We start from the raw sequence: 25,777 nt of genomic DNA on the forward strand, positions 1-25,777 counted from the left end.
GGATTCTTTTTTCTTCATCCTCATACTCGTGAGTTCTTTCCGCTACGCCGCACAGTGGAGTATTTGACTGAAAATCCTGGCCAAAACTAGTTTGAAATTTTCACCCTTCTGAAGGCGACATCCTTGTGTGCGTTTGTGCGCTGTACGGCGAAGCTATCCCACTTATAGACATGAAACTTGGTATACAAGTTGTCTGAAATGTCTAATGTTACAATTTGAAACTCGATTTTTAAAATTTGAATTAGAAAATAAAATATTTAATATTTTATCCACGGTTTAGACTTTTGCATGTTTACGACCGTAAAAACGATCCTAGTAAACGTAGAAAAAAACCCAATGCATCACTAGATAGGAAAAATAATTTTCTTCAAGATTATGGTTTGTTTGAAGATCTAACGTAATTAACCGAATTTCTAAGAATTTACAAAGGGAGGTCACTTTTTCGACTTTTTTCAATTATTCAATCCATGTAAACTAAAATTCTTGCATCCAATATTCTAATAATGTTATGGCTCTGAAACTTTTTAAGGAAATAATATAAACACCTTAACTTCATTTACAGCGAAAACGGTGAAGTTATGTTCTTTCACTGATTTATAATGAATTTTTTTTCAATGAGTTGAAATAAAAATTTTCAATAATTTTCACTCGATCCGAAATGAATGCCACGGTTGGCTCTTTGCCAATAAAGCTTAGACAAGTGATAAGTAAACATGTTCGATGCGAATTGCTGTTTTCCTTTGAAGTATGTAATTAAGTGCACTGTTCGAGGGGGGAAAAGAGCAAAAAGCAGTTAAAAAAATCCTAGTATTCTGTACAAAACACTAATTTGAAACCAAAAAAATAATCAATTTTATTCTTTTCGTTTGGTTTCAATTATTAAAACCCTGAGTTAATCATGCACAAAAAGAATTAAAGACAAGGGTTTCGGGGTTACAAAGAACCTTTTTTTCTATTGAAAAAATAAATAAATAAATAAATGAACTAGGATATTATAACTGTAAAAACACTCGAAAATGGATATTCAAAAGCTCTTTGTTTTTGAATTGTATATATTGTACTCGTACCTTGGGTCGATCCTTAGTTTTACATCGTGTGATGTGTCCCGCTAAAAATTGTACAAACAAATTTGGAACTAAAATTTTATATAACTTTAATTTCACAATGAGTAGGTAAAATGTCTTAAATATGGATAGCTCGCTAGCGTAGGAACGTTAGGAGACAATTACAATTGTCTCCTAACGCTAGCAAGTGTGTGTGTGTGTGGGGGGGGGTATTTCCCCCCTTTTGCTACGTATAAGGGGGAAAGACCCCCTCCCCCGGTACATTATTTGCAGCAATGATCTGAAAAAATATAAATATTTATTTATTTTATCTAAAATCTATCTCAATTTTAAGGAAGAGCAAATTTTCTTAGCGAGATCACAAAATAATTTAATTTATTAACTCATTAACGTACATGAGAAAATTAACATAGCTGAACGCAAACACATGTTTTAGGGGTGCAGTGAATCTCTTTAGCGATGCATAAAGGTAAGCGTTTTCGAAATTAATTGGATGATTCTCATTCCATAACTTATATCTTTACACATTGATGAAGCGATTTCTCATAACCATGAAACTCGTGTCTGAAATTTTATTGTTGTTTGTGCGCTCAAATATGTCGATCTTTTCATTCAGTAGTACTTATGATAACTTTTTTGCAAATTTAATAAATCTTTGTAGGTAAATTCAGTTTAAAATCATGACTTGTCACAAAAAGATCGGATTATGCACTTTTTTTTTAAAAAAATCATTTTAAAAAAGGGCAGTTGTAGGCGGAAGATTTTTTTGCTGAAATTAGCACTAGAGACTTTGCCAAATACGATGCAACTTTCAAAACAGCCCGACCAAGCCCGACACCCATTTAAAAAGCTTTCTCTAGTTATAAATTAAGGCGAAAAGCCTTTAAAAATCTCACGTACCAAGTTTTCTTTATTTTTTTCACTAAAAGAAAATAAAAATATTTACTTTGATTTATAATTAGCACTAAGCCCTGACATTTCTTTATACCGTAAAATTGGTTTGGTTCAATTCCATTCATTTAGAAAGCCACAAAAAAATCTACATTGAAACGTAATAATTAAGCTGAAACGTAACAAAAAAGCGAAAATTCTTATAGAAATCTCATCTTTCACTGAGGCTATGAGCAATTGTATGTGACTCAAGTTTCCAAAACAGGTGCCGATCGATGCACCAGTTAGTCAACTATCATGGAATAAATTTTCATAAAAATCGGGTAAATTTTTAATTTTGGACTTTTGGCCAGGATTTTCAGTCAAATACTCCACTGTGCGACGTGTAAAATTTAAATTTTCTTAGATTTCTCCGAGACTCCTTTTCAGATCCCGACAAAAATAACATGGGACCAACTGTAAAGCATACCCTTCAAAACAAAAAATGAATTTTTCAAATTGGTCCAGTATTCTTGGAGCAATACGAAAACATACATAAAAAGCCGCAAGACGAAATCATAACTTCCTTTTTTGAAGTCGATTAAAAAATGTAGGGTTGGGGGAAGATGAGCACAAGAACAGCCAGAATTTTCAGAACAGCATAGTTCAGCACCCTCTTGGTCTGATGCGATGATGGGTTATAAAGAATTTTTTTTAAAAATGTTATTGAAAATTCTACAATTCGGGGCGCCTACTTGTAAAGATTATTAAGGTCGCTAGGCTTCATTTTGAATTTAAAAGTTACGGAATCCCTCTAGGGCAGCGGTTCCCAACCTTTTTTGCCTTGCGAACTCCTTCCAAAATCTGTTCAAGTTTAGCGAACCTCTTGTGCACTAAGTGACAAGCACCCCCCCCCCCTCCCCCACCAATCACAGTATTTTATTTATTTATTTGTTTTTTGAAAAACAAAAATAATAATCGCAAAATTGTATAAACACTGCTACAAGCTAAAATGATAGCTAAAACATTATTACAAAACAAATACAACGAAACAAAATTCAAAATTAATGAATGGTTTCTTTTTTTATTATTCTTAGGAATAAAATACATAAAAAATTCTTATAGTCATAATTTGTAAACGAAAAGTCGATTTTTGGCAACGAAAATTATAACTTAAATATATTTTTTTTTCAATGCTTTTCTGAAAAGTGTCACTCGCCAAATTTTGTCAGAAAATGTCTTTTATACTCCTCTGCACTCAGGAATCTTTTGAAGTGGTGGAACATTACGAAAAAAATTAAAAAGTGATTTTTTTTCATAATTTTGCGTTTAAACAAGTTTAAATATTTTTTGTTGCCAGAAAAAAAAATCATTTGAACTAAGTCAATAAAAAATCGCCTGCTCAGTCAAAAAGAATTTTTTTTTTTGAGCAATCACGATTGCTTATTGTTCTCACTTGACTATTGTGATGTGCTATCATTTTATTTTCCCGCCAGCACCCTCTGCATCACCGTCGACCGGCTCCTCACGATGCTGCTCCTCTAGCAAAAACCGTCTCCAGGTTGCATCCATATGCTACACACACGTGCATACATACACAACTACACATACACGCGCACACACAAATACATACACCTACACTCACATACACAAACACATACACACACGCAAACACATACACACACTCAAACACATACATACACACACGCATACATACAGACACCTACACATGCATACAAACACCTACACATGCACACACGCAAACACATACACACACTCAAACACATACATACACACAACTACCCACACACTCATCACACTCATGCCTGCACACAGACAAAAACACATATGCCTACACACACATACACATTCTCCCCTCCCCCACACAAACACTCATACACACAACTACCCACACACTCATACCTGCACACAGACACAAACAAACATGCCTACATACAAATACACATACCCCCTACACACAAACACACAAACCCCCTCACATACATAAACACACATGCCTACATACACACACACACGCACTCATGATTGCGAAAAACATAATTTGAATTCAAGAGGTCAAAATTCCAATTAATTTTTTTTTTAATTTCGAAAATATTATCTTACCAAAGAAAAAACATAAAGATAACCATAAAAAACTAAGACATATCCTTCATGAAGTTATTAGGAATGTAAAAAAAATGATTAGAGATCTTTTAAATAAATATTGTTCAATGCTAAATTGTACAAAAGACGGTTATATAATTTGTCCATGCAATGGGGAATAATTCTTCAATCTTGATCCAGTAAGGACAAAAATTTCGAGCATTAAAGTAACTTTATTACAGGGTCCGTTATGAAAGTAATGAGCATTTACTCTCAAAATATATTTATTGATCGTAATTTGTACAAACGTTCAAAATTCTTCAAAATACATTCCTCCTGCATCAATACACTTGCGGAGACGTGTTTGCTACGCCTGAAAGGCACCCTGAAACTCTTCCAAGGGAATGCCTCTCAGGAACGTTGTAACATGGTGTTGGATGTTTCCCAAGGTTCCCCAATGTTTTCCTTTCTTCTCTCTCTCTCTCTCTCTCTTGAGTCGCGGAAACAAAAAGAAGTCACATGAAGCTAAGTAGGGACTGTAAGGTGGTGAGGGATCGCCGGGGGGGGGGGGGAATCCATAACGGGGTTCGTCGGCGACCTCCTCCTGGCTCTCTTTGAATACCTTGTGCCACTTCCCAGACTGTGATCTTGAAATGCAATCGTCCTTGAAGGCTTCTTGCAGCATCTGGAATGTTTCGGTTGCATTTTTTCCAAACCTCACGCAAAACTTTATGGCGTATCATTGTTCAAGCGAACGCTCCATTGCGTTATGTTACAAAAGTTGAAAACATACTTCAAGCGGAGGCACTTATCTCCGCTCACACTGCTCGAAAGCAACTGACGACTGGATGCATTGAAAGGGCATATCCCGCACCACATTTCCCAGCTGGTTTTACCGTGCTGCCATCTATCGTCGCGTCACAATAACATTATGCTCATTACTTTCATAATGGACCCTGTATAATTTAGACACCGTTTAGCATAGTTATGTTGAAAAACTGACAGTTGATATAATAATTTATGATGATTTTTTAAGCAAGATCAGTCTTTGTCACTGTCTTTATTCACAACGGCAGTCGCAACTCCAGAGTTGGAATACGCTACCTTGCGGTGAAAAACAATACTACAGAAAAAGGTAAAACATTTCATTCCACGTGTTTTCTTTGGGGTAAATTACAGGCTTCAGACAGTTTGTGGTGTAATGTAATTTCAGAGCATTTGTCTGTTTTTCCTTTTTCATCCGCCTAGACAGTGGCTGCAGCGCACCCTATATAGTTTATCGGAGTTGAGAATAGACTTTTTCATCAATGAGCAGACTGCTCAATATTTCGGCAGGCTTTACTGTTTTTGGCAAATATCGGGCATGAGACAGAAATTATATGATCGCAGCAACGTGTGACCAATAAGCGACTGTGCGCCTATACAGTCACAACAATATCCAGTAATCCCAGTGAGGTCATTCTTATCTGTCTGATTATCAAGAAAGTAACGATATGTTTTTGATTAAATATGTCGCGATCTTACTTCAAGTTTTGTAATATTAGGTGTGATTTTGACATAATGGAGTTTACTAGTTCATTCATCATCTCAGCTAAATATGATACAGCTTAATAACAGGAAATATCCAACGTTATTTAGCACAAATAAACAGATTTCAGAACACACGTGTTTCGAGGTTTCAAGGAACCCCTTTTTCAATTCAAAGGTGTGAGCTTCTAGATGTAAAGACACCCAGTAAAAGCCTTTTAAAAAGAGCTTCAAAAATTTTAAACTCAACGTTAGACTCACAGCAGGTATATAAGTTGCTACCCCCTCCCCCCCCCCCCCCAAAAAAAAAACTTGTTTGTCTCAGAAGCCTAAAATATCTTGCCACTAACCTGTATGAAATCCTAGCACTTAAATGCAAGCCATCTCTAACCACCAGGGTCGACGAGAGGCTATATCAGCCTAGTCGGAAACTGGGGGTCCAACCCTTGGAGTGGGTCCGGCATGGAAAAGGAGCAGCATAAATTCTATTAGTTTTATGGGAAGGGGGGCTCGACTAAAATCACAAGGGGCCCGCCTTGGCTTTCGGAGGCCCTGTTAACCACGCAATCGTGCTTGCAAGAGTTCCATACCACAACGAACCTGATTTGTGGCTTTTTGCATAGATATTTCAGTACCAGGTTCATGCTCTTAGCACACTGATTTATCTACTCCTTGATTACCAAACTTTATTTTTTTTTCCTTTTTTTAAAAGAGAGCATTATATTTCCCTGAGTTTATTATTTCTATATTGAATACATCGAATAGAAATCGTAGAACAGAACACATCCTTTAAGTTCTTCGTCACTCGGCCCTCAGATAAATAATGGAAGATAATAATGGGCATCATCCAACTGACAAATTCAAGTAGGCGTCCGTCCAGTTCGAGTACCGAGAAATTCGATCCCATTATTTACTCTGAAATTCGAAGCACTTTTCTTTGTTTCTTGAATCATGAAATGTGTTTGGCGTCGTAATCCAATTCCTTGAATGGCACGTGCGATTCTTGAGAATTATTTCGAATATCCGTCACCGTCGCGGCGAACCATCCATCTTCTTCGGAGGCTGCTATTTGCAGCTGTTATTGGTGGCAGAATCAATGAGGAATTCTGCCCCAGTGATTGAGGATGGAAAATGTGAGGGTGTGAAAACAAACAATGGCCAGAGAAATTTCTTTGATGTATTGAAAATGTAGTTTGATAATACGAACTACGATTCATCTTAAAAGAAAAAAAAAATAATTGGTGGAGGTTTTGTTAAAATTCTTAGGTTGTAAATTCTGACAAAAGTACAACGGTGTGGAAATGATTAGATTCGGTGGAATATGTCTAACATTTCAATGTCATTCTTTTTTTAGGATTTGAGTTTTAGTTAGTTTCAACCAATTTTTTAAGCTGAAGTAGATCTTTTTTCTAGCACGGTAGTTTAAAGTTCAAGTAGATTTATTTAACTCTTAGTTGGAAAAAGTTAGAAATTGTTGTGGAATACTGAAAGTTTGAAAATTTTGGACAAAAAAAGGTGAGTGAAGTGAAAATTGCAATAGCTGTGAGACGCAAAGGGATGTAAGTAGACATTTTAAAGTTTTGAGTAAAAGACGCTTGTTTTCAGGACCTTTGGCTTTCATTGATTTTTTTTTCTAAATCATGCAGTATCAGTACCTACTAGGACTAATTGTATCATCTCTTGTTCCCAAACATAAGACATGTTCTCCTACCATTTGCACTGGTTATCTCTAAATTTTTAATTTCGGCACTTAATCTACACTGTCATCAGGCCGGTACTTGAGTATTGCTCCCCCATTTTGGCACATGCGTATGAATCTGCCAAAGACACTTTAGACTCAGTCCAAATATAGAGCATCCAAAATTAACATTGGTGCAATGTCCTCTGCTAATAACACCAAGATTGAACTCGAAAGTGGTCTTGTTTCCCTCGAGAACAGACGGAAACTTGCTACTGTAAAGTTCACAAATAAAATCAGAAGCCACAATAAAGACCACATTGCTTACAGAGCTTTCAACGCTTGGATAGACACGACAAGGCTTCAGAGATCATCAAAACTGCAGTTAGGCAGTGGGGCCATCCGTCTTGCCCATACCTTGTGGACATAACCCAAGAACCATTCTTTCCTCTTAGACCTCTTAAGAGTACTAAAATCAATACTTATCTACTTGAACCATGCTCTAAGAAAGAATCAACTCAAATCTTATTACAGAAAGGCGAAGACACTGTTCTTTCACTTGCTAAAGAAAACAGTGTAGTAATCTACACAGATAGTTCCTCTGGCATTGATTGTAATAGAAGAGGCGCAGGTATCTTCGTCATCCCTCGGGAAATGACGTCAAGCTTAAAATACTCACTGGTCAGATCGTCTCAAACTTTACTAGCGAACCTATTGCTATTAAAGAGGCTCTTTCTTATTGTCTCATCTCTTCCCCTACTCCTAAAGACCTAATTAGAAGAAATTAATTTTTTTCCGACTCAAAGTCATCACTCGAAGCCATATGTAACGGTGCGGCAAGACTGACGCAAGAAATTAATTTTCTTCTCCACTCACTCAAGATAACTCGCGTTCTCCAGTGGATTCCCGCTCATGATGGAATCGAGGGGAATGAGTGTGCAGATGCCCTTGCAAAGGAAGCACGTCACCAAGATAAACCTCTAACAGCCACCTTCACAGTCGTGAATGCTGTTGCCAGGCGAAGGATCGACAATCAGCATTTCAGCAAGGCAACAATCCCCGACTTTCACTGCCCAAGAAACCTCTCTTCTACTATAGCTAGGCTACATACTGGACATTTCAAGGACATGAAGATATTACCAATTAATACTAAATCCTATCCCATCTGCAAGCACTGTCCCCATTCACAACTAACCCCTGATCATGTTTTTAATTGCCAGACCATTATTCATCCCCTCCTCCAACTTAGAGTACCACCAATTGAAATCCTCTACAGCCATCGGGCTCCAGAATTTGCAGATCTTGTTATCAAGACTTTTGGAGGCATCTATAAACCTTTCGCACTCTCCACTTCATTAGACACAGCAACAACATCTCTTTGTTTCTCACTGCCTCTATTGTGATGTTTTTGCCTTTGCTATTAGGAATTTCTGCAGCACACGGTGGCTTTGTTGAAACTGCTAATAAGTGATGAAATAAGGTTACTCTACACCTGCATTTTGGCGGATATGGCAAGGGTCCGATCAAACCAAAGTAGTGCCAAAGTCCTTCAACAATTTGGGGTCCTTCTTACATAGATTATCTGCGCATTTTCAACATAGTAGTTTCAGAAAAAGGGCCGAAAGAAAGAACTTTAAAGTATTTTTGGTAACCCTAAAACAATGGTGTCCTGATCCACAGACTTACACGACCGTGCATTAATCAGGCCCTGGACCTACCGCGTTTTAGCCGTGACAAAATGTGTCTGCATTCTGAATACCCCTTTGACAAATTTTGTTTGTCCCGCATTTTTGTGAGATCATTTCACCGAGCAACAAAGTATGATAAAAATAAATTTGCAGTGGCAGCATAATTAACAAATTTTTTTCTTTTATAAATTGCCATTCCATCATTATAAGTGCCTTTAAAGCAAGCTGCCTTGCGTTTTCCGCGCCTGAAAACATTGTAGAATACCTACTTTTGAGTTATTTCCTCGAAAACGTAGCCCATCAATAACAGAATGTATAAAACTACAGCATTAAAAACTTATTCTTCCGTGGACAGGTGAAAGGCAGTAATTGCAAATTTTTTTTTTTTTGATTGTACAAGATGCTTGTTTGGTTTCCGCTGAAAAAAAACATCTTGTTCCAACATTTCCCTATCGTTAGTATTGAATCCAAAACGCATTTCTTCAAATGCCTCAAAAGCTCATTTCTGCAGATACTGCCGTTTACATGCTCACGGCAATATTTTAAGTATTATTTTCCGCATTTTAAAATTGTTTTAGGATTTGGTAGCTAATCTTCTTTACTAATAATTAAATTACTAATAAGCTCTAAGTTTCTCTCCGGAGGATATCTGGGTGTCTGGATCTCTGTGACGCGCATAGCGCCTAGACCGTTCGGCCGATTTTCATGAAATTTGGCACAAAGTTAGTTTGTAGCATGGGGGTATGCACCTCGAAGCGATTTTTCGAAAATTCTGTGTGGTTATTTTTCTATTCCAATTTTAAGAACAAAAATATCATAAAATGAACAAGTAAATTACGAAATTATCATAACGTGGAACCGTAACATGGGCACAAGCCAATTGGCGAGATACGAAATTATCATAACGTGGAACCGTAACATGGGTACAAGCCAATTGGCGAGAAAATTCACCATACATTATTTGTAAATATACAGGCAAACCAAAAGACCTTTTAATTTTTCGATTACTGGCAAAGCCGTGCGGTTACAACTAGTGAAAAATAAAGTATTTAACCCAAGATGAGGAAGAAAGCGTGAACTGTTAAAAATTAAAAAAAAAACGAAGAATTTTTAGGTAAAGTTTTTACCACCAAGGCAACACACATACAACTTAAAATTTTATTTTTCTGTGGTTGAATATCTTTTTCCCACACGAATTCATTTTCAGGAAAGGATTTCCTTCTCCAATTCCGGTTTCATTCGCTGAGACTGCTAAAGTTACCCCCAAACCTTTTTTTTTTATCCTTTTCATAACGAAATTGAAAGCCTTTAATCTCTGTAAAACCCATTTTAGATTCATTATTCAGTTTGAAAAGGGTAATATTATGAACTGTTTATTGTCAATTTTTTTTTTGTGCGTCTGCTGCAATTTTCTTTTGTAAAAAAACGATTAAATACGAAGATTAGTTTTTACGTTTCATTCTGGAAAGCTTCTTAATGCGATTGATTCTTTTGCAGGAGTAATCCTCAATTTTTTCTCCTTCCCCTAACAAATGCTGCATTTTTCTTTTTCTTTCTTTCGTTCTTTTTATGAACAAGCTAGAAGATTTAAATCCTAAAATAGATTGAAAATATAAAAATAGAAAATAAAACTGCTGTAGGATCATTTTTCCTTTTCAGTTCCTTCGTTTTAATAAACATTAGTTTTTCTCAGCAGGATGAATAAAATAAGAATATTAATCGGGTGAAATATGAACCGGAATTCCATTAGTTGAAGATTTCTTTTACACTGCATGCCTAGTTATAATGCAAGATTAAAAAATACTAAGTTTCAAATTTCAACATACGGTTGAAATAATACAATATTTAGTTGCACTATACGATTAAAACAAGTTGCAGAATGTAATTAAAACAAGTTGTCTTGTACGATTAAATGAATCATAACATGCAATTATAATATGGGTTTGAAATGCGTTATAATACAAAAAGTATCCCGTTATACCGTATGGGCTTAACTTTAATCAAATCTGAATAAACGATAGTTATACAGCATAGTATAGTACTAATACACATTGAACTAAATATCCAGTAAATCGTTCCCAAAACCAGATCACGTATTACTGCTTGTTGAATCCTGATATAGAAAATAGCCAATGCTCGAGTAACGCTCCTGACGTCATCAACAATGAAACTCGCGCCACGGCATCATAATTTGATAATATGTTTTTGTAATGTTTATAATACAGGGAAAAGCTTTTGTAACGAGGCTGAACTGGATCCGGTAACTTAACTGTTTTACTGGTAAGACTCATTTCAGGGAAATGAAGAAACGAAAAAGATGTCAACAATGAACGCTATCTACTGAAGTTTAGGGTTCATCTGCTGGAGTTAGGGTTAAAATGTCAACAATCAAAATATGACCAAACAGGAAATGGCTTCGTTCAAATGTAGAAGCAATTTTAATCCGTCATATCTCGACGGGTGATTTTCTAGTATTTAAATAATTGCCATTAAATAAAAATTTACAGACATAAAACAACATAGATGAAATTTTATACTGGAGAATAGCTGGTGTATTTTCTTAGAACGTAAAGAGCTTGAAGTTAAATGCAGAAGTAAATATCGCACATTAAAAATTTGGATGTGAAAGACTGCAAAGTCTTCTCGAATGAAAAGTTATTGCTTAAGAAATACTATTCAGCTATTTGTCATCTTTTCTTTTGGCCAAAAATAAAACAGAAAGTCTCTCTGTATGGATGTCGGGATCTCTCTCTGGATCTAAGTGATGCGTATAGCACTTAGACCGTTCGGCTGATTTTCATGAAAATTGGCACAAAATTAGTTTGTAGCATGAGGGTGTGCTGTGCACCTTGAAGCGATTTTTCTGAATTTCAATTTTTTTCTTTTTCTGTTCCAATTTCAAGAACATTTTAAAGAGCAAATTATCATAACATTAACGAGTAAATTAACAAATTGTCATAACATGGAACCGTAACATGGGAGAACAAATTAACATAGCAAATTGGCGAGAAATTCATCATCCATAATTTGTAAATATGCATGCGAACCAAGAATTTTCTACTACGGGCAAAATCGTGCGGGTACCACTAGTTGTTTTTATAAGCTATTCCTTCATACAGCAAAGAGAGAAAGTTTCTCTTTCGTAAAATTCGTATGCAAAACTTGGAAATATTTTTTATCATGGAGCAAGTTTTCTGTTTTGAAAACATTTTGTTTTCACACGATTGCTTCATTCTGTCAGAAAATTCGAGGTAGTTAAGAAAATGAGGATTTTCCCGAAATGTTATGCAGGTGGTAATGGAATCAGGTGAAACGTTTTGATTTAAAAAGTAGAAACAGTTTGAGAAATGATCTGCTATAACCAGGAAAAGAAAGAGCATGTCAAAAAAAAAAAAAAAATCTTTCTTATGTGATGTTGCTATAATTTAATAGAGGTGAAAAATTTATTATCATTTTGAAAGTAACTTTTACCGCAAGCCTTTCTGCTTTTTAGAAATTTCATATTCTGAGCTGCTGTGAGTGTGTGTTTTGCAACACGAATATAATATCAAAAACTGTAGTTGTAAAGAAAAAAAATAATAAAAAGAATGATTTGTGCACCACATAACTTACTAGCCCGCCTATTCATTGATCGATGTTTTTTAATATCTCAAAAGAATTGGAGCGTGTACTGCCGTGGGCAGCTAAAAAGCAGTAACTGCACATTTTTAATTCTATTTATTTTCTATTATACTAGTGGCCCGTCCCGACCTAGTTCGGGTAAAAAAAAAAAGAAAAAAAAAACTATCTACTTTAAATAAATCGGTATATAAAATAATGGAGGCAAGGCACTTAGTATGCAGTCCTCGACATAAATACAGTTGCAGTCAGTTGTGACTCTTGAATAGAATAGAATAGAATAGAATAGAATACTTTAAATAAATCTTATAAAGATACCATTTAATTTGAAAATTTATCATAAGCAATATTTTTTTTCTTTCGCTTTTATGAAGTTTGAAAAAAATTAACAATGCGATTCCGAGCCACACGGACGCCTGCATTTTCAGCATAGAAAATTAAAATCAAAGGGCGGACGTTATTCAAGAGTTAAGTGAAAACTAAGGTCACTGTTTAAAGGGAGCTGTCTCTTCCGACATTTTCGTTCCAAAGTTGGCGAGGGACAAAATTAGTATTTGTACAAAAGCCTCGTTGAAGAAAACTGGTAACAAACTTTAGATGTGTTGCCTGATTGATGTTTGATGATTTTGTTCTGCAAATGAAGAAGATTTAATTAAAATAAATTAAAAACAAATACGGTGTGAAAATGAGGTTCATTGCAGTAAACATTTCCCGTTACACTTTTGTTGAATTTGTAAGTTAAGTTAACTTTCTAGATTTACCTTAAGTGAAGTTTTACTCATCATCAACTTTTTTACGACATAGCAACCAGCGAATATTATAACGTATTTATAAACACTAGAAACGAGGTTGAATCTAATTTTGTCTTGGAACCAAAATGTCGGATAAGTCAGTCTGTCCTTTTCAAGGAGCTCTACTTTTATCAACGTCGCGGCTGACGGTGGGAAAGTTTTATTTTTCTGTGCGGTGTTTGTGTAGTTAGTCATGAAAAGGCAGTAAGGTGGTAGTTAGCTTGTTTTTTTCCGGATCTTTCACCAGCCAAACTTTATATAATCCATTTTGGAAACAAGGTTGGATCCAACGATGTCATGGAACCAATATGTCGGATAAGTCGGCCTGTCCTAAAGTGAAAGGGGATCTAGTGAACACAATAGGCAGTTCGTGACTGCTCAATAAAGAAGTTATAGGACAAAAAGCTTAGAGCTTATGAGGAAGTAAAAGTAGAGCTTTAATTTCTAGAAAAGAGCCCGTCAAGGTATAACGAGGGAAAATTGCTTCTACATTTGAACGAAGCAACTACCTGTTTGGTGATATTTTGATAAATGAATTTTTAACCAGAGTCCAGTCGATTAACCCTAAACTCCAGTAGATAGCGTTTATTGTTGGCCACTTTTTCGTTTCTTCATTCTCTTAAAATGAGTCTTGCCCGTAAAACAGTCAAGTTACCTTTCCAGTTCAGCCTTGTCAAAATAAAACATTTCCCTGCATGTCAAACATTGCCAAACAATTTTATCAAATTATCATGCGCCGTGGCGCGAGTTTCATTGCTGGTGACTTCAGGAGCGTTACTCGATCAATGAATTCGCTATTATATATATGAGGATTTATCTACTTACTTAAATATTAATCTTCATGAAAACGTTTTCAAAAAATAATTAAGTAGAAAAATCTTCTCTGAAACGTCATCATACCTTCACAAAAGATTCAAATAAATAGCTTTCGCATTTTACGATCTTCGGAAAGTCATTATTTTCCTCAGTTTCTCGAAATACAATCTAGCAAATCTTAACAATTTTAATACTAACGTTTTTGGATCTTCTCATTCTACGGAGCACAAATAAGATCCCATCGAAGTTTCCTTAATACAAATCTCAATGGACTTCGATAGTGACAAAAGCGGCAATTTCCACACTGAATCGCATTTACATCCAATGTATAAAAATCTTTTATCATCGAAAATATCCCTAAAGATTTTCTTAATAGTCCCTTGTGGATGGGTTCCGATATTTTCTGTGCGTGATTTTTTCTTTTCATATAGTGCTATTTGATGCTATGAAAATATTTACGGTAGTTATTTTATTGAATTGCTATTTGTTTAAAATTACTTCAGCTTAACATGGCAATTTATTTATTTATTTCCTTAGATAGTTTAGAAAGTGAAATATATCTTAAAAAAAAAAAACAACGACTTTCTTCATGAACAGTTAAGTGAAATATATCTTGTGCACACAATAGTTTTCTTCATGAAGAGCTGATTTTGGACTTAATTAGCCATTTATTTTAAATTACTTGGTAAGACAGTGATTTTCTTCATGAGTAGCTGATTTTGGACTTAATTATTGCCATTTGTTTACAATTACTTGGTTTGACAATGGCTTTCTTCACGAATAGCTGATTTTGGCCATAATTATTGCCATTTGCTTAAAATTACTTGGTAAGTCTGGTTTTCTTCAAGAATAGCTGATCAATGGTATTTGTTTAAAAAAATTTCAACTTAACATGATAAATTATTTATTTATTTACAAGGACAGTTTGAAAAGTGAAATATATCTGGTGAATGATTTTGTTCAAGAATAGCTGATTTTAGGCTTAATCGCTGCCATTTGTTTAAAAATATTTCAACACAACACAACAACTTATTTATTTATTTACAAAGACAGTTCGAAAAGTGAAATATATCTGGGAAGGACAATGATTTTGTTCAAGAATAGCTGATTTTAGGCTTTATCGCTGCCATTTGTTTGAAAATATTTCAACACAACACAGCAACTTATTTATTTATTTACAAAGACAGTTTGGAAAGTGAAATATATCTGGGTAGGACAATGATTTTGTTCAAGAATAGCTGATTTTAGGCTTAATCGCTGCCATTTGTTTGAAAATATTTCAACACAACACAACAACTTATTTATTTATTTACAAAGACAGTTTGGAAAGTGAAATATATCTTGGTAAGACAATGATTTTGTTTAGGAATAGCTGATTTTGGGCTTAATCACTGCCATTTGTTTAAAAATATTTCAACTTAACACAACATTTTACTTATTTATTTACAAAGACAGTTTGAAAAGTTAAATATATCTTGGTAAGACTTCATGAATAGTTTCTTCATGAATAGTGTTGATTTTGGACTTAAAAAGTAAAGAATTATAAACGAGGAAAATAATCCTATCACAGAGGGAGGAACCTTCTTACGACAGGGGGCCACATTTAAATTATTCAACACTAAGAAAATTCCGAAATGTCACTCATTGTTTCCAAGCAACGTTCCAGAATTCCACTGGTTCCATCAGTTTCGTGTGAAAGTCTAGTATCTTTGCAAGGAAATTTCCTGAATTGCTAAAAGTTACTTGAATGCACACTTCTCCTTCTCACTATTATGAAATTTATTTTTGGCTACCAGTGTCAAACTATACGCAGAGGTTTTATTACTTCTGTTTTAGCTGAGCAACGGTTTGCCCAGATTGACTAGTCAAGAGGCGCCTAGAGCAGAGGAGTGTACAGAAATTTTGGGGGCCATCACAAATGATTTTTCCGGGCTCCCCTCTGTATTGTTTATCTCTATATTTCACCCCTAGTTTAAAAAATATTGTCCCCCCTTCAGGCTTTGAACCAGGCCAACAGGTGTCCTTTCTCTACCCCCCTGTGCACACCCCTGGCCGAAAGACAAGGTGGGGCCTAACTCCCCTCATATAACTCATAAAATTTAAATTACTCCGATTTTGAGCCGGGCCCCCTCAACAGCAAGGCCCCCAGTTTCTAACTAGCCTGGCATGGCCTATCATCGGTCCAAACTAATAGGGTGGTTCGGAAAATTCGATTTTTTTATTTCGAAATCGCGTTACCTTTCAAAAGTTATAGTTTGGTATCCTCAATTGGAGAAAAATTAAGAAAAAAATAATAATATTTGACATCTTCAGTTCACGCATGAGGCTGAAAGTTTGAAAAAATATGCTAAAAATTAAAATTTTCAAAATATAATAAAAGTAGTTTTTCTTTGTACTTTTTCATAACGCAACAGTCATAAATTGTCAGTATAAAACGTAGTTTGAACCTAAAAAATATTTTATAGCTTTTAAATAAGATCTTTAGTTCGCCCATACGCTTTAAATCGGTCTTCAAGTTTTTGGAGATGTTAGCCCAGTTTAAGGCGTATACGCGCAAAAAAAAAAAAAAAAAAAAAAAAAAAAAATCTTATGTAAAAGCTATCTTTTTTTTTTTTTTTTTTTTGCAAAGATACTTGATTTTACGGGGAAATAGATGGAAACCCGTGAAACCCCGCAACGTTCAACGGAAATAATCAGTAATGTTTCGGAATTTTTTTACAGTGAAATTTGGTTGAATGATGATAATTTTGCCGCATGATAATAATTTTGCCGAATCGTCTTATAAAATTTGCAGAATACGGAAATTTTTGAGAAGTCGCAGTGATTTTCCGTGACCTTCCAATAGGACGCTCCTATCGTTAATAAGTTGAGGTTAAAGTAAATGCATTGCCAAATCCTTTTTTTTTCTTTTTGCTAGAACCAGTTTTGAATTTAATTTTTATGTTTCTCTCGAAGCATTTTAAAACTTGCTGATAACTTTATTTTCAATTACTGTCACTTTTTCTGAACACTTCTACAAGATTCAGATTGAACGCAGTCACAAAAAATAACTGCAAAAAAATATTGGTTGATAAAAAGATGATGCAAATCACATAATAAGAATCTTCAAAAATTCACGAAAGAAGAAAATGTTTGAATATTAAATCAAAACGTCGAAATAATCCTCCGCATTTCCCCGCGAACTCGAATCGATAGTACTCGCATGCATGTGTGTTGTTCTTGGAGCGTAAGTGATCAAAGAAACATGCCGAATTCCTTTGCCGAGATTTCCCAGCGAAAAGGACTCTGCTCTGCCAAAAGTAATTGGATTACATGATATTTAAATTGGATATTTTAAAAAGATGATTCCTAGTGCGAAAAATTATGTAACGAACCTGGAGACGTCATAGTTACGTATTCCTTTTGATTTCAAACTAAGCTTAATTTTCTGTTAAGTTTTGTTTTGTTTCAATTTAAAGAGAAAGAGAGAGAGAGAGAGAGAGAGAAACAGAAGATCAGAAGATTACGGGCAGAGACATTGCTAGAGGTGTCTTTTTCAAGCAATGAAAATGCTCTTGGGCATTTTTAGAGAATTGAAATTCATTTTGGAGGAAGTGAAAATATGAAAGCAGTGAAAATCATGAGAGTAGTGATCAGTTCCATGAATAACTAACTTTCTGATACGACACCGCCAACTCAGTCATTCCAGCCGAGGACTGCCGTTTCGTACTTATTAGCACTCATCAGCCCGGCTTAGGAATTGACTGAGCTGGAGGTGGAAAACCTCTTAAGGAAGCCAAGAGTGCCAAGAGTGTCTGGTCAGTGCTAATTCTATATTAGCTACCAGTTTGTTTGTTGCCAAACTATTATAGTGTGTCCACCTAAGTTTACTCTAAGATTCCAGAGACACGACTGGCTATAAACGGTAAGAGTACCGAACATTTTAGGAAGCTTTCAGGGTAATTTCAGTAAGGTTACTGAATTTTAGTGGAAAGCGTTCCTGGTTTTTCTAAGATATGTTACTGGAAGAAGTTGGGCATATTAGCTGAGCATTATTATCCGGAAACGTTTCTGAATCGTTTTTACAGTGTATCTTGCAAAAAAAAAAGTAACGATTTCCTCTTAAAGTCAGAAACCTTCCATAAATTTTTCTACACGTTGATTTATTTACTCATTCTCGTCTTACTTTTTTCTCGTTCACTTGTCCGGTGTTTGACTTATAGTTCCATCGTTCTTTTATGCACTGATGAAGGGGTTTGGTTTTATAACCAGCTGTTTGCAGAGTTTTTTAAAACTCTTTTTAATTGATTTTATTTATACACGTGTACACGTTGCCATATATTGCCATACATTTTTACTTATTTAATTGTACAAAGTTTTCAACTGCTTCTTTTACATATACATTTTACTCGTGTTTGGTCTTTTATCTTTGTCTTTCTTATGCATTATTGTTTGTAACCGATATCGAAAATGCAATTTCTTTTCTTAATGAGGTAACAATCAAGTAAATCATGAAAACGACAAAATAAAAACGTGAAAAAGAAAAAAAAACTATTATTTTAGGGTTGTACTTCATTTTTTCATCTTTATCGTTTAGCTAAGTTCTCATCGTAGTTGTAGGAAATTATCAACCAATACTACTCAACAAATCAAACTCACTAAATTCGCGAAATTGACGCTAATGCTACTGTCACTTTTTGAGCGGTATTAACTATATAGTTTAAGTATAAACCACCGTACACAATTAGCTTATTAATAAATAATTGTAATCTATTTTGGGACGAAAATCAATGGCTAAATGTATTAAAATCTCGCTTAGATAAAATTCATGAAAAAATCTAAGCTTTTTGCAAAAACCATTATTCTGTTCGATAAAAAATTCTTTAAAGTTATATTCTAATTACAAAAGCAATATTCTTCCATGTTTTAACGACTCTTTTTCCTCTATGCTTTTTGTTCAACTCCAAACCATTGCGGCTCTCATACCCATTGTTCTTTATTAATCAATAGAAAAGGCGCTTACAAAGGAAAGACCAAAAAGAGAAAAGAGATTAGAGCTATGGCGGACAGATTTTAGAATTTTATTTCCTATAATTTTAATGAGAAAAACATTTTGGTTCTTCTCAAATTCATGAAACCCGGTTAATACAAATTCTGTTAGACATTGCAGCACCATGAGGTTTAACCTAATTACCAATTTAATGTTTGATCTGAAAATAATGTGAACTTATGGTTTGATTTAGTTTCATATCTAGTGGCAGCATTTAAAGTTGAATTAAAAAAAAAAAAATGAATAAATAAATAAAATTTCAAAAATTAAGTAGACTTTAGCAGAAAAACTTCGTTTTGAAAGAGTGGTCTTTAAAGAGATCAAAACGAAAAAAAAAAAAAAAAAACATCAAAAAATCCATTTTTAATATTTTATTTAAAAAAAAAGATATTTCCTGATTTTCAAAAATATCTAATTTATATGTTTTTGATCAACAGAAACCCGCAAAACAGGAAGACAATAAGGGAAACTGCAAGAGTCGAAAATGTTTTTGCCAGTTTTCTCGAAATGAGCTTTTTAATACTTAGGTACCCTTCACAGAAGTTCTACTTCGTATATGTTTGAAATTCGGCACAATTGTTTCCAGTATCCACATGCTTCTGGTGAACCTACCGTTTCTAAAAGTTTTAGAAACGATATTGAACATATTACTACCTAGAAACACTAGAAAAATACCAGGTTTTTAAGAAGATTACATCCCATAATATTCGATCTTTCTTTAACTCACGGGCTTTCTATCTGCAGCGCCACCTTTTGGAATTTTTTTAAACTAAATTTGCTACTTAGGAGGGGAAAAAAATTACGGCTCGTCACATGAATTTTCTGCAGCAATTATATTTTTATCATTAACTGTTTTTCTGCAATAAATTTTTCAAAACAGTCAGTCTTTTTCAGGGCATCTTGCATATTGCTCTTCCCATCCTCATTTTTGAAAACATCGCAAAATTTCCATATACTACAGCAAACTTTATCATCCTCAAAAGTTAAATAAGAAATAATAACGTCAAAAAGCACAAACAGCAGATTACTGCAGACACGTGTTTCGGCGTTAAAAGGAACGCTTTTTTCGATGGGTTAACAACTTTCTTTAATTGCCAGTCATAAGAATCCCTCACTAAGATACTACTTGACATTTAATTGAAAAAACTGTAGATCGGAGACGTTCTTCGGTCAAAGTTCATACATTGTACGGCGGCTGGCCATAATATTTCGGCTTTTACATTGCATAAATCACACTTATATTGTTTTCTGGAAAGTGATCCATACATTCTGCTGAAAAGTGTTGTAAAAAAGTGACCGTATGAGTGCGATCAAATGTGATCCCAAAAGTGTGCAATACTGAATAATTGTTACGAACAGTGTCTTCGGAAGTGAGCAGAAAACTGTTTCGAAAATTCTACATATTTCAAAATGTTTTATAAAAGGGGATCGGTGTTCGTGTTCAAAATATGTTAAAAAATGTTTTAGGATTTGCAGTGAACATGCTATACCTCAAGGAGCTAGTCCAGTTCTTGCTCCTACAGGGTGTCCTGAAAAAGACTGACTGTTTTCAAAAATTTATAACAGTAAAACGGTAAATGATAAAGAAATAATTATTGCAGAAAATTCATGTGGTGGCCCGTAAATTTCCTCCCCCTGAGTTCCAAATTTTAGTTGAAAGATTTTCCAATAGATGGCGCTGGAGATTGTAAGCCCGTAAGTAAAAAAAAAAGATAGAAAATGACATCATAATTTTTCGAAAACAATGAAAAAAAGGACAAAACAATATTTTCAAACAATCATCGGCTGTGATCTCATGTCACAATCGGAGGAAAAATCGGTGAATTTCAACTCGTCTTTTTGGCTTACAAGCTTACCATCTGCAGCGCCATTTATTAAAACATTTTTGAACAAAAATTTGGAAGTCTGAGGAAAAAAATTTAGCGCACATGCACATCACATGAATTTTCTGCAAGAATTTGTTTTTATCGTTACCCGTTCTCCTGTTATAAATTTTTGAAAACGGTCAGTCTTTTTCAGGACACCCTGTATATTCAACATGGTACTATCAACTGATATTACCATGCTCAGTACAGTGTAGTATAAGAGCATAACTATCGCATTGATCAAAATACTAGTGAAGAAATAGGTGGTATACAGGTTTGTGCAAATATATTTTACTCATAGAAAACGTATACTTATTTTATTTCAAACTTTTTAGTGGGATAACAAGTCAATAACATTGATTTTAGCAAATTGAGTACAGTATAGGAACATTACTGTCGCACTGAGTGAAACACAAGAGAAGAAATACAGGTGGTATACAGGTTTGTACGTAAATATATTTTACTATACTGGAAATATTTCTTATTCTCTCAATTTTTAATTTAAATTTTGATAGCTGCTCTTGAATTAAAATACATGAAACAATAAAATGTTTAATACATAGCAATTTGGGAGTTTTGTAATCAAGAAATCATAGACTAGTTTTTTATTTCATACTTTTTGGTGCGAACCATGGTTTTAGAAATCTAGTTTTTAGTTTGAAAAAAAAAAACAATTTTTTACGTAATTTTTTTAACAAAGGTTTATTGAAGAAAAAATCAAGTTGCTGTCAGGGGGAAAATTAACGAAAGGAATAACTAATAAACTGCGTGTAATTAAGATAAATTGAGCAAAAAGAAGACCTACTTTTTTTCATATGTAGCTCAGAAAAAATAAACCATTTACCAGGAATACGGGTAATAAAAAAATAATGTTTAAAAAACCCTTTAACATTCCCAATATGCGCAAAAGTCCTCATTATATTATTTGTGAAAAAACTTTCCTTAAAAAATAGTAGCTAATACAATTCTCTCATTTGCATAGTATACTTAAAAATCAGAAGAAAGCTTCGAATACATTTGAATGTTTATTATATACCTTTTGAATTCCTTGACAATTTTTGGAACTCACACGGTAAATAATAATCTTCTCCTCATGAATAAATAATTAATATTCATCCAAATTTCGTACGATCTTTTTGTCAACCCAAAAGAAAATACCTGTTTCCAAAAGATAAATCATTTTTCTTCTTATTTGAAAATCAGCCACTAAATAAACCTTTACGAGTTTTCTGTTCATAACTTTAAAATGTCCATTTATTCTCCTTATGTTCATTTCAAGTTACTGCTTATCGTAAAATATAAATTAATTTCGAATGTAAAAGGAAAATGATGTTCTGAAGGCATCTTATGACAATTTCATTAGATTTAACGCTTAGCATATAAATAGAAAAATATGAAAACTCTGAGTGAAATAAATATTTGTCGTTTATTTTGTTAGCAAAAATTCTAGTTTTATGATTTGTGATTCAGTTTAATTTGGTAAAGTTATTTATTACTTCCCAGCTTTAAAACCGAAGCAGAATTTTAGTTTTATTTACATAGACTGTTTTCATCAAGCACCCGTATGCTGAGCTTTCATTCCTCCCCCCCTAAACAAGTTGTACCCGCACGGCTTTGCTCGTGCTTTAAGATACGGAAAAGCTCTTTGAACGCATGTAAAATTTCCTTCTCACTACGAAATTAAAAAAAAAAAAAAAACAGTTTTGTTAATTAAAATATGCACACATAATTTTACTTTAGCTCCACGCTTATTCTCTGAAGTAGTAAATAATTCTGATGTAATAAAGACAACTGTCCGTAAAAACTCCCTTTTCCAAAGAAAAAAATATGTAATTTAAATCATGCAAAACCACCGTAGCTAAGCGATCTAAATTAAATAAATAAAAGGACAACTAGTAACTATTCAGTCCGAAAGAAATTGCTAATAAAAAAAGCAGTGAATAAAAATGTCACTTAAAGCTTATCTAAAAATATTAACTATAAATAAAATAAAGCAAATAAATAAATAAATAAATAAACAATAAAAATAAATTAGTATATATGCATGCAAAAACAGCAGACAATGATATTCAATTCGAGTGAATGAATTTCATTCGCCATACAGCAAAAGGATCACGTGACCCGCTATCTGCCGATAGCAAAGAAAATGAAGTTGTTTTCCTTCAGTCAAAAGTAGTACTTTTAGTCCCTGAAATTGATAGAATAAGTAAAAAAAAAAAAAACCCATGGACCCAGAAAATTCTTTTATTGTCCCAACAGCTATTTTTTAATTAATTTTTTAAAATGTCCGATTATTCAAACAAGGTGTGGTCTTGATGACGTCACAAATGATGCTCTTTGGCGCATCTTCGTACCGCGTTTCTACGTTATGATAATCAAGAAGCGAATTAAAATTGCGCTCTACGCTTGCTATCAACCCTATCGTTACCAATACACGTGAGTAAAGATGCGAATTAAATATTTTGCTCTCTGAATGGCAACACAATGGCATTTCATCATTTGTGATGTAATCGGCAAGAAATGTAAACAATGAAAACGCACCGATTTAAGTAAGTTTTTAAAAATATTAAACTTCAGCAAATTATTTAAAAATGGTCAGATCCTATGATTAAGGTGAAAAAACAACGTAAATAAAGCACATATGTTTTTAAGCATGCTCTCTCAGAAAAAAAATACTTTTAAAATTTTGGAAACGACCTCATTGATTTTGACAAACTTCAGGCGTTCGGCAACGCGACGACAACAAACAAACTTGATTGCTTAGCCAGAATTAAGTAAGTATCGACATTCCCAACGAAATAAGAACTTAATTGAAAGTTTGTAGAAGAAAAACCGCCTTTATGTTCGGGATCTATATTGACATGAAGTTCCCCGTAAGCGTCAATGTTAATGCTTTTTGAACTGTTCAAAACTGAACGAAAAGTTGTTCAAATCAAAATAATCTTTCTATTCATGTTCTTCATCGGAACAGGTTCAGAACACATTTCACTGCACATTCAGCAACTGCACTCTTTCAGAACCGAAATGTTTCCAATGTCTACTGAGAATTTATAGTGTTCACAAAGTGAAGTTGCAGTGACTCTTTTACAATATCACAAAGTGACCGGTTACACATTAACTGTTGCAGAAACGTCACACAGTAAAGTCACATAAAGAGCCACAAATGTGTCCCAGCGTGACTTCTGTGAGACGTCACAATTCTACCACTTCATTTCGTGACTGTAAACTTTATTACAGGTACTGACGTCCCTGTAAGTTTGCCAGTGACATGTTGTACTATTAGAGATGAGGGGTTGGCTCTTATTAAATTCGAGCGGTAATGAGCGACAGGCATTTGACGAAATTGTGTTTTAAAAGTCAGTTTAATGAGTCTTGTGACGTCAAAGTTTCAGTAAACCTAATTCCGCCTCGCCCCACACCTAATCTTTTATTTCAAGCCAGCGATTCTCAATTGGTGGGGGACTTGTTAACTTTAATAGAGGCGCGAATACCAAAAAGTTCAAGCTCGTATTATACTAAAATATCACTATTTAATACAAGTTGTGGCAATCTATTACTTTGTTTAAAAAGCCTTATTTAAATAGTTTTAATCAGGTTTTGATTAAGATTATAGAGTACGGTTAGCGTGAAAATATTCGAAATATATTGTTACTTACATGTTGTATGTTGTTGGTATATAAGTGCCTTGCGATGAAAATTAAGAATGTTAATTGGGTCGTTAAAGTTAAATGGCTGAAAAACACTAAACTTGGCATAAAATAAACGGCATACGTATAACTTCGATTTAACGATACCCGACTTTACGATTTCCTCAATTTAATGGTATAATATAACCTTGATTTAGCAATTGTCAAGATACTGGAAAAAGTTAACGTTAAATCAAGGATATCGTAAAATCGAGGAATATAAACATTTCATACAATCAAATCTGGACCAGTGAAGCGTTTCATTTAATTGAGGAAATCGTTAAATCAGGTACCGTTAAATCGAAGTTATACTGTATTTCATTGGTCCGGATTTGACTGCAATGAATGTCTATGCTCCTCGATTTAACGATATCCTTGATTTAAGGTCAACTTTTCCCAGTCCCTTGATAATCGTTAAATCGAGGTTATACTGTATTTACTTTTGTGTCTCTTACTGCGTTTTCTCTTTAATTATTCCGTCTTTCATTTAAACGGAATAAACCATAGTGTACGTTTCAGATTTCTTGGACTGAAGTGAAGTAACGGGAAATTTAAATTGCGTTTAATTTATTTTTAGTTCCTGACAACAGGCTTACTTTACTAATGACAAAAGCTCCAACTTATTCCATTGGATACAAAACCCAATCCCGAGGCAGCAATTTTAAATCTCTCCTGGGATTGGTCTTTAAATGGAAAAACCGGCGTCATTGAATGCAAACGTAATTCAATATCAAAATGGGGGTATTTGTCTTGAAGAGTCTCCCCTAATAGCCCTTAGGGACTGCGCTCGTCGCGGACTTCCTTGTTTTCTTCTTTTCGTCAAAGAAGAAAGAATCTCGAATTACTTATTTATAGCTTTCTTATTCACTACGCGAAAGATAAATAATAATATTGTTCGAGAGTTTCGGAATTGACAAGGCATAGATACTTAACTAATAAATAGGATTATATGTGTCGATTTGTAAAGTTAAACTTCTAGTCATAAGACCTGGTTATCTAACGACAAATCGTTAGGGGTGACCTGGGGCAGTTGATCCTCTTT

Source organism: Uloborus diversus, chromosome 8 (genome assembly GCF_026930045.1).
Source record: "Uloborus diversus isolate 005 chromosome 8, Udiv.v.3.1, whole genome shotgun sequence".
Taxonomy (NCBI): Eukaryota; Metazoa; Arthropoda; class Arachnida; order Araneae; family Uloboridae; genus Uloborus; species Uloborus diversus.